We start from the raw sequence: 8,950 nt of genomic DNA, 5'->3' as shown, positions 1-8,950 counted from the left end.
ATTCCCTGTACCACAAATGGAGAGAAGCAAGTTATTAAAGACTCCTTGGATGGAGGTCTTCCTTGCATTAGAAAGAAGAATTTTGTTCTGAAACTCTTCTGAGGCATTTCTTTTACTTCATGGACAACTTAGGCACTTAAGAATTATTTTAGGTTTTAAAATTATAACACAATTTCCAGGGCTCCTGCTTGTGCAGGATGGATCCTACTTAGTGTTTTCACTCTTACAAAGAGTACTGCTACCTCTTTGAATATTTGTCCATCAGTTGGGTTAAACACAGCAGTGAAATGACAAGCACTACCACCTGGGGTATTTTTTTTCCAAAATATTGAAGTGAAAACTTTTTGAATTTAAATATTCAAAGAGAAGCTTGAAAAATAGAGCAGGCTATTTTATTTGATCATTGAACTCTTCATTTCATAGATGGCTGCTGCAATAAGCAACCTCTCCCTGTAATTGTGGTAGTGCACAGTCATTGCTTTCTCAAGTTGGTTGGCTCATTTGAGATGGGAGTCAAAGTATGCTGCCTGTTTTAGCTTTTAATCCCAACAGTTTAGAACAACCACAGTTTTATAAGCATATAATTCATCTCAGTTTCCTATGAACGTTTTAAGGGTTTTCATGGTCATCCCAGTTTTCAAAGATTAACTTTACAGGTCACCAGAAGCTTATATGAACACCCCTTTGTACATTTCCTCTCCATATTTTTCACCAGATTAGATACTTCCAGCTGTATTGCATGTTGCAGAGGTCAATACCATCCAACTTCTCACTTAGCCCTCCATTTAGAGGTCTATGTTGGCCAGTCCGGCTTTCAGCAGTGATGCAGCTTTATTACAGTAATAATGCATTTTAATTTATGGGCATCCAGGCCTGAAGCATCTTAACAAAAACAACTAAAATCTAAATGGCAATAAAAAAAGGCAAAAGAGAGCTTGGAAGCCAAGAGCTTAAAATCCCTGCAAAACAAAACAGGAAAGGAAATGAGAAAGTCAGAAGCCTTGCCTAAAAAAGTGTTCTGGCATAAGCAAGAGACACTGTGTTCCTGAGGCGAGGGAGGAGACCATCTCTTTTGACCTTCCAACAGACAGTGACCAACACCATCAGCTTGAATTACTGAGAAAGGGCACAGATGTACAGGAGGTGGATTTCTCTTATGTCAGAACAAAGAACTTCATTAGAAAAGCCACACTAATGTTGAAGTTATGTTGTCCAGTTTGCTCCCCTGAAAAGATTCACTGCAAATCTGTTTTCCCCTCTAGGTTTTGTTTCATTTGTTTGAAGACATAGCAGCAGATCTCTCAAAAGGCTGTGATGGTTCTGCAGCATTTGAACTTAAATTGGATGATTGTGAGAATAGCTAACTATACTATGTATGCCCACATATATAACTATATTACACATATATAGCTAACTACACTGTAAATACACTAACTGTATCAGAACCCAAAGGATTAGTATGTTTAAGAAAAACAGAGAAGGTGTGTTAGCATAATTTTTTTTATGTCTCTTCAGCACCATTTTTTAAATCAATCTTATTATTTCTGTGCCTCAAGTGTCTGATCTGTGAAGTAAGAATACTTATCTGGTATGATGGAAAATACCATTGACTTGGCAAATCTCCTTTTCTTCACTTAATTCTGTCTGCAACAAATCCTGGCCTTGGCTTGGAGCTCTGTCTTGTGGCACACTAAGCTCCTCTGATCTGCCAGGGTCCCCTCCAGCACCTTTCCTAGGTCAATTCAAATTTTAACAAAGCCCTTGACTGAAGGTTTAGCTCCTGCTTTGGAGGAGCTAATACCAATTTAAAAAAAAATCCACTGAAACAACTTTAAAAAATGAGGCTTTTGGGTTTTCAGCCTCTAATTACAGCATCAGTTCCCTTTTATGCTTCTAAATTACAGAGAAGCAAACTGCCCTGTGTTCTGATGTTTTATTTTTTTAAAATTACTCAGTGGCTTTGTGGGGAAAGAGTAACTGAATATTTTTGGTGGTGTTATATAGGCGACGCCTTCCCCATTAGCTCTTAGGGAGTGATTCTTCCTCACTCCCTAAGGTTCATTTCAGGGGGAATGGAAATTAATCTGCTTAAAGAGAAGTGGTAATAAAGAATGTCCCCTTTTCATGGTTTAGCCAGTCATGGTTTAAACTCTTAAAAATGTGCACATCATTTTCAACAGAGGCTTTGCGTTAACGAGGATTAAGCAGGCTCTGTTCTTGCTTCAAAACATAATTTTCCGGGTAGCCTTGCAGCACGGTTGGCATGGGCCTTGGCGCAAAGAATGAAATGGCGCCTTCGTGCCAGACAGCCAGAAATGTCACCCCACCTACCCCCACCAGTTCATCCCAGCTTGGCACCCACATGCCCTGCACACGGGCCGTGCTCCAGCTGCATCCCTCATGCAGGCACTGCGGCTTTGCTGGGTCCAGCTGCAGCCTGAAGAAACACATTGAGATGTTTTTAGAGGTTATAGGAACTATTGATCCATCTTCAACAACAGTCGGCTAAGTTTCAACTTTCCATGGAGATCTCGCCTTTTGCTGTTATTTTTTTCTCTCCAATTTTAGAGTGTCTGTCTTTCAGGTTTTCCCCTTTACACTGAGGACCTGGCTTTCAGCTGATTGCCCTGACAGCCTGTCTCACAGTTTACGCCAGCAGCTGTCTCCCCCAAAATTGCACAATGACAGGAGGGCTGGGTGGCGGAAGATGGGTTGGCAAGGAGAGAGTGAAAAAAAATTGCAACACCTTTATGTTTAAGTACTTAATCACTGCATCCAGAACGCTGCTGGTAGAACACACAGCAGGTTAATCCATCCCACCACTTCACCAGACTGTGTAGAATAGAATGGAATGGAGTAAATTAGAATAGAATAGAATAGAATAGAATAGAATAGAATAGAATAGATCATTTAGTCTAACTGCCTGAACAATTCAGCACTGACCAAGTTAAGGCCTGTTATTAAGGACATTGTCAAAATGCCTCTTAAACACTCAGAGGCTTGGGACATTGATTATCTCTCTAGGAAGCCTATTTCAGTGTTTAAACACCTCTTGCTAAAGAAATACTTTCTAATGCCAAGTCTAAACCTCCCCTTTTGCAGCTTTGAACTATTTCTACATGTTCTATCACTGGATACTAGGGAGAAAAGATGATTACCTTCCTCTTCACTTCCTTTTCTGAGGAAGGCACTCCTCTCCCCATTTATTCTTGTGCTTGGCATTACTTTATCCTAAGTGCAGAATCCAATACTTAATTTTTATCCCATTAGCCATAGCTCAAAGCTCCAATGTCTCTAGATCCCCCTGCAAGGCATCTTGTCTCTGAAACGACTCAATAACACCTTTCACTTTGCTATCATTGGCAAAATTTCTAATGGTGCACACAGCTGGGCTGACAGTACATAGAGCTGGCTATTAAATCCACTCAAACATGTTTGTGCTGTCTGTCCATCTCATGGAACCACTGCTCTCTGCCATGCCTTTCCTAACTTTTAGGGCAGTTTGTACAGGCCTTTGCAACCAGCAGGTCGTATATGATATTGCTGAAATGCAGTCATGAGCCCATAGCCATTAAATTGTGCCTATTCATGATGTTTTTTCCAGCATGGGAAATGAGCAGCATAGACTTGTTAAGTAAAGAGCTGTCTCAATTTACTGCTTGGTTCAAAGAAAACATGAAGCATTTCAGAGATTCTAATTTCTAAAGCATTTCTCCAATAACTCATGGATTTATATTTATTTATGGATCAGTAACTGGTTTGATTCATTTCTGATGTTTTTTGCCCAGGCTGTTCTGTTGTACCTGGACGATGATCCAGCCAGACCATTGACTTTAATAAAGTCTAGGATTGTCTTTGGACCCTAGACTTGCCAGATGGCAAAAAACTTTCCACCACTTTTAGATTTTAATTTTCCTAGGCTATGGCAGACATTTATAAAAATTACTAACTCTCTGATTTACAGTCGGACCTCCTTATTCTTTTAATATTATTTTTATTCTAAATTTACTTTTCTTTAGTTTATTGTACTTAGTTTACACATACACTTAAGTCCTGCTTCCTTCCAGAATTAACAATATTGTTTTATGTCAGCCTCATGGAAACAAGGCTGGATAAAAACTAATCCAATGGTCATTACACACTAGTCAGGAAAATCTCATAGGCTGTGGAATTCCAGTTTTTCTGGTATTATTAAAATTGTATTATAAGTGATATTGCACTGTGGTGAATCATATATTATTTGTAATGTGCTTTTGATTGACTTTGTATGACTAGATATGTGGTTGGGTTTCATGTATTTTGTTGTCGCAGAGTGGAGCAATAAAATGAGAAAGAAGTCATCATTCTCAGTGGTATGTTTAACAAAATCTGATTTTTCCTTTGAGAACCTCCAGTAAGCATCACTATTCTCTGTTCGTCTTGCTACAGCAAAAACAAGTCCACAACACCTTCGGTTGTTGTGATTCATTGTTGCAACTCTGGGATTAAACTTTGACCCAAGTAGCAATTGTTCAGTCCCTTGTAGAACAGAAGAAACATGAGAGGGCTTTCACAGCTTTAGGTAGGGGCACCATTTGAATTTTGGCCTGCAAATTTGCAGAGGTGAGCTTTTCCACAAAGAGTCCAGTACTTCCATAGCCACTGCTTGGCAGAAAGATTTGGCTGCCCAGCCCAAACGTCCATTCAGGCTGTGCCTGTGCTCACACCTATCACACATTCACACACCCAGGCACAACCCTGAGATGGGGATCTGTCCCTGCTGGGACAGAGACCTGCTGCACCTGGGGAGGGATGACATGAGCAAGGGCAAGCAGCAGCCCTGGCCTGTGGCAGCCCCACCCAGAATGCTGCCCACCGAGCACCTTGGGGCTATTGTGGATCAACTGAGATTGCAGGCATGGCTTAGAGGCCACAACTGCAGAGACCACGTCTGTATGGGCCCGGACATGTCCAGACACTTGCCCAAGTGGGATAAGGGCATCATATTTCAGGATATTCAGTGAAAGAGCACTTAGCCATGTTTGGGGGATGCAGCTTTGAGGAGTATCATTCAGTCTTGCAAAATAACTCCCAGTACTAGGTGAGTTTGAAGTGTCAGTAAGAAAACCAGTGTTAATCTCCATTATAGTTCTGAAATACACTTTAAATTGATCATGTTCGGGTTAGAGTTTCATTGCTGATGGGACCCACAGAGTGGAAGAAACTGATCTGGGGCCAGAATCATCTCTTGATTCCAGTGTGATCAAGTGTTCCCAGAGAGATGCACTTTCTGTATATTTTCAAACAGAATATTTGGCCATGATATGAGATCAAGAGATAAACATATGCTTTCTTCTTGGCAGAAAGGAGATTTGTTTTGTAGAATGACCCATATCATGACTTTGTCATCAGACCTTCATGCAACAGTGACTGGCATAGTCTGTACAGACTGTGCTCACCACTTTTGACTATCAGGAGGACAAAGAAGTATGAGGATAGCTTGATTTTTCCAGGTGCACTCTCAGAGCTGTCAGCATCTCACAAAATGGTTTTATTGGTTTCCTTCTTGCTGTAGCAGTTCTGTTATTTCAAAGAGCCAAAGGGGATGAGACAACCAGAAGTGGCAAAGGGAGGATAAGCCAAATGAGTGAAAGCAGGAAATCACAAAAGACTCCAAGCTATTTTTCTGAATCTTCTTGGAAAATAAATCCCGATGCCTACCTTCAGCTTAATGGTTGGCTGCAGCACTCGCTTCTCCAAGCATTCAGGTATAGATAATTTATTGAGATGATGGAGTAAAAAATGTGATGCAGTCAACAGATTGTGGAACCCTATATGTTAAAGGAAAATTTTGTGATGATGAGTAGGAGGATTATCATTTGCTTGTGAGGGAGATTTAATAGACTTCTGGTTTACTGTTGGAATAAATGACTCTGCAACAAGCTTGGGTCTATTTGCAGGCCTGTGGTGCTTTGACAAGAGTAGCCAGTACTTTACTGGGAGCTGAGTCCAACAGTAAAAACATGAAAGACAGCATCATGGCTTCTAGATAGTTGGTTGTTGGAAGAGCTAACTGGATTTTATCTTGGAAGAAGATGAGAAACATACAGATACAAACAGGTCAGACTGAGATGGGCACAATAAATTAAGCCATGTTACATTGAGGGCATCTCAATAAAAACTAAATAAACATCACTATTAATTGGGAACTATGCTTTTAAGTTCGATTAAGTTTGTGAAACAGTTTAAGGACTTCCTAAGGAAAAAGATTATGTTAGTAACATCAAGGCTGACATAAAAGTTTTGTTATCCCAAATGCATCTTTTGTGTCTCAGCATATCCTGTTTCCGAAGTCTTGCCTTCTTAGGTAGTAATAATTTCAGCTGTAGTCTGTTTTGTTGCTCATTTGGGTTCTGTTCTTGGATAGAAGAGACATAAGATCCCAAAGTGGTAGTATATGGTGAGCACCATCAAGGAATATTGGGGAAGGTTATACAGATATGTAAAGACATGTTAATATCATCATGTTGCACAGCTGTGACATAATTTTGCATGCTAGTTCATGTCCAAAGAGGTCAGTTAATCCAGATTTATAGGGGGTATTAACATTTTTTCAATATTCTTTACTGAAATTGATTACCATAATTCAACACCTTAGAGCTTAGGAAATACACACAAAATATGTCAGACTTGAGGTCTGTATTTTGTTCTCAGTCCATGTTCTTGAAGATTGCTCTTCCCCATTGTAAATGTCTTCACATAACGTCATTGTCTTTCTTTGGTTAACACTCTCTCACACTGTTTTGCTTTATAGCACCAGTGATATCTTTCCTGGAGCCAAGGACTTGACTTCAGAACTCTCATATCCCAAATATGTGCCTTGACAAACAGCCTGTTATGGAGACTGAGCAGCCTGTTTTCACTGGAAATTCCAGGTAGACACTGCAAAATTCTTCGCAAGAAAGCTGGCATGCAAGCTCTCACTGAAATGAATTGCTTTTGACAAATACACACTTTCTAACAAAATGGAAAATTCCATGCTGGTCCCATACTTGTGGAGGTGCTGACTTAAGTGCACTTTGCCTGAGTGGACAGTGCAGTAGTGCCTAGCACCTTAAGAAAATGAAAAGAAAAAACCCCAACCCAACTTCAAAAATCAAGAGAAAATTTAAATGTGAACCCATCATTCATAACATGCCAAGAACATCGTGGTCAGCCAGAAAGACAAGGTGATAAGTCACACTTCTATCTAAGCTTCATGCTCATATCTGATGAACAAAACAACATACAGTGTTGGTCTGTTCCCACCTTTATTTGTCTGGAGTCCCTTTATGACTGATAATCAGATCCATGGGTCCTGCTGCATCAAACAGGCCAACAGATCTTTCTCATCCCCCTTTTTGTTTTCAAAATTTTCTGAATTGTCTCCAGTTTTTTCTTTCTCTTTCCAATGTTTCTCTTTTTTTGTTTTTCTTTCCAATGTTTTCTTTGTTCTGCTTCCCTGTCCCGCTCACCAAAGGCTACCTGCCACTCACATTAGGGACATGCATGCATTGACACCCAGAAACAAATTTTATGTCAAAAGAACATACTGAGAAAGAGTTTCAATGGACATTCATAGCCCTCCTATACTCAGCTCCTCCATACTTTGCTTTCTCCTGTCCATTTTCCTCCTCTCTTGCCTGACTCCACTGGTCTAATCTGCAAATTATCTTCATAGGCTATGCAAAGCACTACAAAAAAGGGGAAAAAATCACAGGACTGTTTAAATTGGAAACAAATAAGAATGGACAGTCAGGTAAAGGACACCTTATTTGCTTTCTTTCAATAACAAGGAGATACTTAGTCATTTTTAAAGCACTGCAGTGTAAATCTTACCAAAGGCAAATGATCTTATATTATGCAGAAGAACTAATGCACAACCACAGGATTTAAGTAAAGCCAAGGTCAATAGCAATAATGAGGGGAATTCAACATTTGTATAACTAATAAGACTGCAAAATTATGTCTGATGGGAATCTGTTGTTTTTTTTAAAAGAAATGTTAAACCAGCATGTTTTTTAAAACCATCTAGGAGTGTTACTGAACACAACTCATAAAGAGAGCTGATGAGAAATGGGGGACAGGCCAGTACACAGAGGGAAAGAGGGAAGTGATAACTCTCTTCCAATGTCTAAACCTGTAGACAGAGCAGTAGAGAGTTCCAGACTCCTGGTCTGCCTGTGCCAAGCAAAAAACTGGCAAAAAAAGCCATTAAAGAGTGCCTCAGTCCAGTCAAGATCACACTTGGTACAGCTGGTAAAGTGGAACAAGTCCCTACTACCCAATCTCAGACTGGAGAGCTTGAGATTCAGGGTCAGGCAAATGGATTTATCGTATCTTCATAAATAGAAATTTCAACAGAAGCTCTGCTGCATTGCTTTCTGCAGCATCTTGCAGAGCTGTTTCACTTGAACTCTGAAACCATCTTAATTCTTGTATTTCATTTGTTCTCCATGTAAACAGATTGGCAAGACTTAGCTGTCTAATGAGGTAGAATCCCTTCATCTTAAATCTCTGGAAGCTTCTACTGTCAGGAAAAAAGCTTTTGTGAGAAATCATGTAATTCTTAATTCATTTTTATCACCACTTAATCAGAAAAAGAAAACATGAAAGAAGTTTCAAGACATTTACTTTAGCTTGTTTTATGTAAGTAAATGAGGGATTTTCTTGTAGATTATAAAACTGAGAATTATTTAATAGCAAAATCAAGATAAACAATAGTGCAATTCTGCATATACCTGGTCTCTCTTTCTGAATGATGAGCTGAACATATTAGATCAACATTAGAATTTCAGCATTTGAACTGAAGAATTAGGGACTGCAAAATTTAGCAATCGCTCCAACCAAGCTGAAATGTCACATTAGTAAAGAAAATGAAAAGCTTAAAATAAAGCCAGGCTGTATTTATCCATATGCTTTAAAGCAACTT

Source organism: Oenanthe melanoleuca, chromosome 2 (genome assembly GCF_029582105.1).
Source record: "Oenanthe melanoleuca isolate GR-GAL-2019-014 chromosome 2, OMel1.0, whole genome shotgun sequence".
Lineage (NCBI taxonomy): Eukaryota > Metazoa > Chordata > Aves > Passeriformes > Muscicapidae > Oenanthe > Oenanthe melanoleuca.
Note: the sequence above shows the minus strand (reverse complement) of the source record.